This window comes from Carcharhinus amblyrhynchos, unplaced genomic scaffold, assembly GCF_965287045.1.
Source record: "Carcharhinus amblyrhynchos unplaced genomic scaffold, sCarAmb.v2.hapA chromosome_1020, whole genome shotgun sequence".
Lineage (NCBI taxonomy): Eukaryota > Metazoa > Chordata > Chondrichthyes > Carcharhiniformes > Carcharhinidae > Carcharhinus > Carcharhinus amblyrhynchos.
The window spans coordinates 16,730-26,938 of record NW_027650760.1 but is presented as its reverse complement, the minus strand read 5'-3'; positions in this window follow the sequence as shown (position 1 = coordinate 26,938).

Here is a 10,209-nt window from a genome sequence, read left to right as displayed (position 1 = left end):
GACCCCCCCAACCCTAACATTGATCCCCCCAATCCCAGTCCCGACCCCCTGCCCAGTGCCAGCACTGACGCCCCCCACCCCCCCGCCCCAATCCCAGCTGCGACTCCATAACTCAACACCAACTCCACAATCGGGGTGAGGGGGTTGGCGGGGAGGGGGAGAGACGAGGGAAGTGTGGGAGTGACTGGGTCACCCAGGGACAGTACATGGGGACAGGGACACACAGGGACAGGGTCACACGGGGACAGGGTCACACGGGGACAGGGTCACACGGGGACAGTACACGGGGACAGGGTCACACAGGGACAGGGTCACCCAGGGACAGTACATGGGGACAGGGTCACACAGGGACAGGGTCACCCAGGGACAGTACATGGGGACAGGGTCACACAGGGACAGGGTCACCCAGGGACAGTACATGGGGACAGGGTCACACAGGGACAGGGTCACCCAGGGACAGTACATGGGGACAGGGTCACCCAGGGACAGGGTCACCCAGGGACAGTACATGGGGACAGGGTCACACAGGGACAGGGTCACCCAGGGACAGGGTCACCCAGGGACAGTACATGGGGACAGGGTCACCCAGGGACAGTACATGGGGACAGGGTCACACAGGGACAGGGTCACCCAGGGACAGGGTCACCCAGGGACAGTACATGGGGACAGGGTCACACAGGGACAGGGTCACACAGGGACAGGGATAGGGTCACACAGGGACAGTACACGGGGACAGGGTCACACAGGGACAGGGTCACCCAGGGACAGTACATGGGGACAGGGTCACACAGGGACAGGGTCACACAGGGACAGGGATAGGGTCACACAGGGACAGTACACGGGGACAGGGTCACACAGGGACAGGGTCACCCAGGGACAGTACATGGGGACAGGGTCACCCAGGGACAGGGTCACCCAGGGACAGTACATGGGGACAGGGTCACACAGGGACAGGGTCACACAGGGACTGGGTCACCCAGGGACAGTACATGGGGACAGGGTCACACAGGGACAGGGTCACACAGGGACTGGGTCACCCAGGGACAGTACATGGGGACAGGGTCACACAGGGACAGGGTCACACAGGGACAGTACACGGGGACAGGGTCACCCAGGGACAGGGTCACACAGGGACAGTACATGGGGACAGGGTCACACAGGGACAGGGTCACACAGGGACAGTACATGGGGACAGGGTCACACAGGGACAGGGTCACACAGGGACAGTACATGGGGACAGGGTCACACAGGGACAGGGTCACACAGGGACTGGGTCACCCAGGGACAGTACATGGGGACAGGGACACACAGGGACAGGGTCACCCAGGGACAGTACATGGGGACAGGGTCACACAGGGACAGGGTCACACAGGGACAGTACATGGGGACAGGGTCACACAGGGACAGGGTCACCCAGGGACAGTACATGGGGACAGGGTCACACAGGGACAGGGTCACCCAGGGACAGTACATGGGGACAGGGTCACACAGGGACAGGGTCACACAGGGACAGTACATGGGGACAGGGTCACACAGGGACAGGGTCACCCAGGGACAGTACATGGGGACAGGGTCACACAGGGACTGGGTCACCCAGGGACAGTACATGGGGACAGGGTCACCCAGGGACAGGGTCACACAGGGACAGGGATAGGGTCACACAGGGACAGGGTCACACAGGGACAGGGTCACACAGGGACAGTACACGGGGACAGGGTCACCCAGGGACAGGGTCACACAGGGACAGTACATGGGGACAGGGTCACACAGGGACAGGGTCACCCAGGGACAGTACATGGGGACAGGGACAGGGTCACACAGGGACTGGGTCACACAGGGACAGTACATGGGGACAGGGACACACAGGGACAGGGTCACACGGGGACAGGGTCACACAGGGACAGGGTCACCCAGGGACAGTACATGGGGACAGGGTCACCCAGGGACAGGGTCACCCAGGGACAGTACATGGGGACAGGGTCACACAGGGACAGGGTCACCCAGGGACAGGGTCACCCAGGGACAGTACATGGGGACAGGGTCACCCAGGGACAGGGTCACCCAGGGACAGTACATGGGGACAGGGTCACACAGGGACAGGGTCACCCAGGGACAGGGTCACCCAGGGACAGTACATGGGGACAGGGTCACCCAGGGACAGGGTCACCCAGGGACAGTACATGGGGACAGGGTCACACAGGGACAGGGTCACCCAGGGACAGGGTCACCCAGGGACAGTACATGGGGACAGGGTCACACAGGGACAGGGTCACACAGGGACAGGGATAGGGTCACACAGGGACAGTACACGGGGACAGGGTCACACAGGGACAGGGTCACCCAGGGACAGTACATGGGGACAGGGTCACCCAGGGACAGGGTCACCCAGGGACAGGGATAGGGTCACACAGGGACAGTACACGGGGACAGGGTCACACAGGGACAGGGTCACACAGGGACAGTACATGGGGACAGGGTCACACAGGGACAGGGTCACACAGGGACTGGGTCACCCAGGGACAGTACATGGGGACAGGGTCACACAGGGACAGGGTCACACAGGGACAGTACACGGGGACAGGGTCACCCAGGGACAGGGTCACCCAGGGACAGTACACGGGGACAGGGTCACACAGGGACAGGGTCACCCAGGGACAGTACATGGGGATAGGGTCACACAGGGACAGGGTCACCCAGGGACAGTACATGGGGACAGGGTCACACAGGGACAGGGTCACACAGGGACTGGGTCACCCAGGGACAGTACATGGGGACAGGGTCACACAGGGACAGGGTCACACAGGGACTGGGTCACCCAGGGACAGTACATGGGGACAGGGTCACACAGGGACAGGGTCACACAGGGACAGTACACGGGGACAGGGTCACCCAGGGACAGGGTCACACAGGGACAGTACATGGGGACAGGGTCACACAGGGACAGGGTCACACAGGGACTGGGTCACCCAGGGACAGTACATGGGGACAGGGACACACAGGGACAGGGTCACACAGGGACAGGGTCACCCAGGGACAGTACATGGGGACAGGGTCACACAGGGACAGGGTCACCCAGGGACAGTACATGGGGACAGGGTCACACAGGGACAGGGTCACACAGGGACAGTACATGGGGACAGGGTCACACAGGGACAGGGTCACACAGGGACAGTACATGGGGACAGGGTCACACAGGGACAGGGTCACCCAGGGACAGTACATGGGGACAGGGTCACCCAGGGACAGGGTCACACAGGGACAGGGATAGGGTCACACAGGGACAGGGTCACACAGGGACAGTACACGGGGACAGGGTCACACAGGGACAGGGTCACACAGGGACAGTACATGGGGACAGGGTCACACAGGGACAGGGTCACCCAGGGACAGTACATGGGGACAGGGACAGGGTCACACAGGGACTGGGTCACACAGGGACAGTACATGGGGACAGGGTCACACAGGGACAGGGTCACACAGGGACAGTACATGGGGACAGGGTCACAGAGGGACTGGGTCACACAGGGACAGTACACGGGGACAGGGTCACACAGGGACAGGGTCACACAGGGACAGTACATGGGGACAGGGTCACACAGGGACAGGGTCACCCAGGGACAGTACATGGGGACAGGGACAGGGTCACACAGGGACTGGGTCACACAGGGACAGTACATGGGGACAGGGTCACACAGGGACAGGGTCACACAGGGACAGTACATGGGGACAGGGTCACACAGGGACAGGGTCACCCAGGGACAGTACATGGGGACAGGGATAGGGTCACACAGGGACAGGGTCACACAGGGACTGGGTCACACAGGGACAGTACATGGGGACAGGGTCACACAGGGACAGTACATGGGGACAGGGTCACCCAGGGACAGGGTCACACAGGGATAGGGTCACACCGGGACAGTACACGGGGACAGGGTCACACGGGGACAGGGTCACACAGGGACAGGGTCACACAGGGATAGGGACAGGGTCACACAGGGACAGGGTCACACAGGGACAGTACATGGGGACAGGGTCACACAGGGACAGGGACAGGGTCACACAGGGACAGTACATGGGGACAGGGTCACACAGGGACAGGGACAGGGTCACACAGGGACAGTACATGGGGACAGGGTCACACAGGGACAGTACATGGGGACAGGGTCACACAGGGACAGGGTCACACAGGGACAGGGACACACAGGGACAGGGATAGGGTCACACAGGGACAGGGATAGGGTCACACAGGGACAGGGTCACACAGGGACAGTACACGGGGACAGGGTCACACAGGGACAGGGACACACAGGGACAGTACACGGGGACAGGGTCACACAGGGACAGGGATAGGGTCACACGGGGACAGGGATAGGGTCACACAGGGATAGGGTCACACAGGGACAGTACACGGGGACAGGGTCACACAGGGATAGGGTCACACAGGGACAGTACACGGGGACAGGGTCACACAGGGACAGTACACGGGGACAGGGACAGGGACACACAGGGACAGGGATAGGGTCACACAGGGACACACAGGGACAGTACACGGGGACAGGGACAGGGTCACACAGGGATAGGGTCACACAGGGACAGGGTCACACAGGGATAGGGTCACACAGGGACAGGGTCACACAGGGACAGGGACACACAGGGACAGTACATGGGGACAGGGACAGGGTCACACAGGGACAGGGTCACACAGGGACAGGGATAGGGTCACACAGGGACAGGGATAGGGTCACACAGGGATAGGGTCACACAGGGACAGTACACGGGGACAGGGTCACACAGGGACAGGGACACACAGGGACAGTACACGGGGACAGGGACAGGGACACACAGGGATAGGGTCACACAGGGACAGGGACAGGGACACACAGGGACAGTACACGGGGACAGGGACAGGGATAGGGTCACACAGGGACAGGGATAGGGTCACACAGGGACAGGGACAGGGACACACAGGGACAGTACACGGGGACAGGGACAGGGACACACAGGGACAGGGATAGGGTCACACAGGGACAGGGACACACAGGGACAGTACACGGGGACAGGGTCACACGGGGACAGGGTCACACAGGGACAGTACACGGGGACAGGGTCACACAGGGACAGGGTCACACAGGGACAGTACACGGGGACAGGGTCACACGGGGACAGTACACGGGGACAGGGTCACACGGGGACAGGGTCACACAGGGACAGTACATGGGGACAGGGTCACACAGGGACAGGGTCACACAGGGACAGGGACAGGGACACACAGGGACAGGGACACACAGGGACAGGGACACACAGGGACACACAGGGACACACAGGGACAGGGACACACAGGGACAGGGACACACAGGGACGCACAGGGACAGGGACAGGGTCACACAGGGACAGGGACACACAGGGACAGGGACAGGGACACACAGGGACAGGGACACACAGGGACACACAGGGACAGGGATAGGGTCACACAGGGACAGGGATAGGGTCACACAGGGACAGGGACAGGGACACACAGGGACAGGGACACACAGGGACAGGGACACACAGGGACACACAGGGACAGGGATAGGGTCACACAGGGACAGGGATAGGGTCACACAGGGACAGGGACAGGGACACACAGGGACAGGGACACACAGGGACAGGGACACACACGATCAGGGTTACCCAGGCTGTAGTGTTTGCTGCGAATGAAGATGGTGACCAGAGCCATGGTGTGTAGGTAGGAGAGACACTGCTTCTCCTCCTCCCCAATGGGAAGCAGAGATTTCAGAGAGCGAATCTCCAGGTTGATCTGATCCCGCCGCAATTTCGATGCTCCCTTCGTCGACCTGGGGAGAGAAAATAGGAACAGCTCCAGAGAGTAAAACATCAGCGGGGTGGGGGGGTTACAGAGAGGGGGGGGGTTACAGAGAGAGAGAGGGGGGTTACAGAGAGAGGGGGTTACAGAGAGAGAGGGGGGGTTACAGAGAGAGGGGGGGGTTACAGAGAGAGGGGGGGTTACAGAGAGAGAGGGGGGTTACAGAGAGAGGGGGGGGTTACAGAGAGAGAGGGGGGGTTACAGAGAGAGGGGGGGGTTACAGAGAGAGGGGGGGGTTACAGAGAGGGGGGGTTACAGAGAGGGGGGGTTACAGAGAGAGGGGGGGGTTACAGAGAGGGGGGGTTACAGAGAGAGAGAGGGGGGGTTACAGAGAGAGAGAGGGGGGGTTACAGAGAGAGAGAGGGGGGTTACAGAGAGAGAGAGGGGGTTACAGAGAGAGAGGGGGGGTTACAGAGAGAGGGGGGGTTACAGAGAGAGGGGGGGGTTACAGAGAGAGAGGGGGGGTTACAGAGAGGGGGGGTTACAGAGAGAGAGAGGGGGGGTTACAGAGAGAGGGGGGGGTTACAGAGAGAGAGGGGGGGTTACAGAGAGAGGGGGGGTTACAGAGAGAGGGGGGGGTTACAGAGAGAGAGGGGGGGTTACAGAGAGAGAGGGGGCGTTACAGAGAGAGAGGGGTTACAGAGAGAGGGGGGGGTTACAGAGAGAGAGGGGGGGGGGTTACAGAGAGAGAGGGGGGGTTACAGAGAGAGAGAGGGGGGGTTACAGAGAGAGGGGGGGTTACAGAGAGAGAGAGAGGGGGTTACAGAGAGAGAGAGGGGGGTTACAGAGAGAGGGGGGGGTTACAGAGAGAGGGGGGGGGGGTTACAGAGAGAGAGAGAGGGGGGTTACAGAGAGAGGGGGGGGTTACAGAGAGAGAGGGGGGGGGGTTACAGAGAGAGAGGGGGGGGTTACAGAGAGAGAGGGGGGGTTACAGAGAGAGAGGGGGCGTTACAGAGAGAGAGGGGTTACAGAGAGGGGGGGGTTACAGAGAGAGAGGGGGGGGGTTACAGAGAGAGAGGGGGGGTTACAGAGAGAGAGAGGGGGGGTTACAGAGAGAGGGGGGGTTACAGAGAGAGAGAGAGGGGGTTACAGAGAGAGAGAGGGGGGTTACAGAGAGAGGGGGGGGTTACAGAGAGAGGGGGGGGGGTTACAGAGAGAGAGAGAGGGGGGTTACAGAGAGAGGGGGGGTTACAGAGAGAGAGGGGGGGGTTACAGAGAGAGAGAGAGAGGGGGTTACAGAGAGAGGGGGGGGTTACAGAAAGAGAGAGGGGGTTACAGAGAGAGAGAGGGGGTTACAGAGAGAGGGGGGGGTTACAGAGAGAGAGAGGGGGTTACAGAGAGAGAGGGGGGTTACAGAGAGAGAGAGGGGGGGTTACAGAGAGAGAGAGGGGGGTTACAGAGAGAGGGGGGGGTTACAGAGAGAGGGGGGGGGTTACAGAGAGAGAGAGAGGGGGGTTACAGAGAGAGGGGGGGGTTACAGAGAGAGAGAGGGGGGTTACAGAGAGAGGGGGGGTTACAGAGAGAGAGAGAGAGGGGGTTACAGAGAGAGGGGGGGGTTACAGAGAGAGGGGGGGGGTTACAGAGAGAGAGAGGGGGGGTTACAGAGAGAGGGGGTTACAGAGAGAGAGAGGGGGTTACAGAGAGAGGGGGTTACAGAGAGAGAGAGGGGGTTACAGAGAGAGGGGGTTACAGAGAGAGAGAGGGGGTTACAGAGAGAGGGGGGGTTACAGAGAGAGAGAGGGGGTTACAGAGAGAGAGGGGGGTTACAGAGAGAGAGAGGGGGGGTTACAGAGAGAGAGAGGGGGGTTACAGAGAGAGGGGGGGGTTACAGAGAGAGGGGGGGGGTTACAGAGAGAGAGAGAGGGGGGTTACAGAGAGAGGGGGGGGTTACAGAGAGAGAGAGGGGGGTTACAGAGAGAGGGGGGGTTACAGAGAGAGAGAGAGAGGGGGGTTACAGAGAGAGGGGGGGGTTACAGAAAGAGAGAGGGGGTTACAGAGAGAGAGAGGGGGTTACAGAGAGAGGGGGGGGGTTACAGAGAGAGAGAGGGGGGGTTACAGAGAGAGGGGGTTACAGAGAGAGAGAGGGGGTTACAGAGAGAGGGGGTTACAGAGAGAGAGAGGGGGTTACAGAGAGAGGGGGTTACAGAGAGAGGGGGGGGTTACAGAGAGAGAGAGGGGGTTACAGAGAGAGAGGGGGGTTACAGAGAGGGGGGGGGTTACAGAGAGAGGGGGGGGGCTTACAGAGAGAGAGAGGGGGTTACAGAGAGAGGGGGGGGTTACAGAGAGAGAGAGGGGGTTACAGAGAGAGGGGGTTACAGAGAGAGAGAGGGGGTTACAGAGAGGGGGGGGGTTACAGAGAGAGAGGGGGGGGTTACAGAGAGAGAGGGGGGTTACAGAGAGAGGGGGGGGTTACAGAGAGAGAGAGGGGGTTACAGAGAGAGAGGGGGGGGTTACAGAGAGAGAGGGGGGTTACAGAGAGAGAGGGGGGGTTACAGAGAGAGAGGGGGGTTACAGAGAGAGAGAGGGGGAGGGTTAGAGAGAGAGAGGGGGGTTAGAGAGAGAGAGGGGGGGTTAGAGAGAGAGAGGGGGGTTAGAGAGAGAGAGGGGGGTTAGAGAGAGAGAGGGGGGGTTACAGAGAGAGAGAGGGGGAGGGTTGGGGGGGTTAGAGAGAGAGAGGGAGAGGGGGGTTAGAGAGAGAGAGGGAGAGGGGGGTTAGAGAGAGAGAGGGAGAGGGGGGTTAGAGAGAGAGAGGGTGAGGGGGTTACAGAGAGAGGGAGAGGGAGAGGTGCGTTAGAGAGAGGTAGAGGGTGAGGGGGGTTAGAGAGAGAGAGGGTGAGGGGGGGTTACAGAGAGAGAGGGTGAGGGGGTTACAGAGGGAGTGGGGGGTGAGAGAGAGAGAGGGAGAGGGGGGTTAGAGAGAGAGAGGGTGAGGGGGGTTACAGAGAGAGAGGATGAGGGGGGTTAGAGAGAGATAGGGTAAGGGGGGGTTACAGAGAGAGAGAGGGAGAGGGGGGGTTACAGAGAGAGGGAGAGGGGGGTTAGAGAGAGAGAGGGTGAGGGAGGTTAGAGAGAGAGGATGAGGGGGGTTAGAGAGAGATAGGGTAAGGGGGGGTTACAGAGAGGGAGAGGGGGGGTTACAGAGAGAGGGAGAGGGGGGTTAGAGAGAGAGAGAGGGTGAGGAGGTGTTAGCAATTCTTGAGAGTATGAAAATAGATAAGTCCCCTGGGCCGGATGGGATTTACCCTAGGATTCTCTGGGAGGCTAGGGAGGAGATTGCAGAGCCTTTGGCTTTGATCTTCATGTCGTCATTGGCTACAGGTATAGTGTCTGACGACTGGAGGATAGCAAATGTTGTCCCCTTGTTCAAGAAGGGGAGTAGAGACCATCCTGGGAATTATAGACCGGTGAGCCTTACTTCTGTTGTGGGTAAAGTTTTGGAAAGAATTGTAAGGGATAGGATTTATAATCATCTAGAGGGAAATAAATTGATTAGGGATAGTCAACATGGTTTTGTGAAGGGTAGGTTGTGCCTCACAAACCTTATAGAGTTCTTTGAGAAGGTGACCAAAGAGGTGGATAAGGGTAAGGCAGTTGACGTGGTGTATATGGATTTCACTAAAGCGTTTGATAAGGTTCCCCATGGTAGGCTACTGCAGAAAATGCAGATGCATGGGATTGAGGGTGATTTAGCAGTTTGGATCAGGAATTGGCTAGCTGATAGAAGACAGAGGGTGGTGGTTGATGGGAAATATTCAACCTGGAGTTCAGTTACAAGTGGTGTACCTCAGGGATCTGTTTTGGGGCCACTGCTGTTTGTCATTTTTATAAATGATCTAGATGAGGGTGTAGAAGGATGGGTTAGTAAATTTGCTGACGACACGAAAGTCGGAGGAGTTGTAGACAGTGAGGATGGATGTTACAGTTTGCAAAGGGACATAGATAAGCTGCAGAGCTGGGCTGAGAGGTGGCAGATGGAGTTTAATGCAGAAAAGTGTGAGGTGATTCACTTTGGTAAGAGTAACAGGATTACAGAATATAGGGCTAATGGAAGGACTCTTGGTCGTGTCGACGAGCAGAGAGATCTCGGTGTACAGGTGCATAGATGCCTGAAAGTTGGCACCCAGGTTGATAAGATTGTTAAGAAGGCGTACGGTGTGTTTGCTTTTATTGGTAGAGGGATTGAATTTCGGATCCGTGAGATCATGTTACAACTGTACAAAACTCTGGTGCGGCCGCACTTGGAGTATTGCGTACAGTTCTGGTCGCCGCATTGTAAGAAAGATGTGGAGGCATTGGAAAGGGTGCAGGAGGTTTACCAGGATGTTGCCTGGTATGGTGGGAAGGTC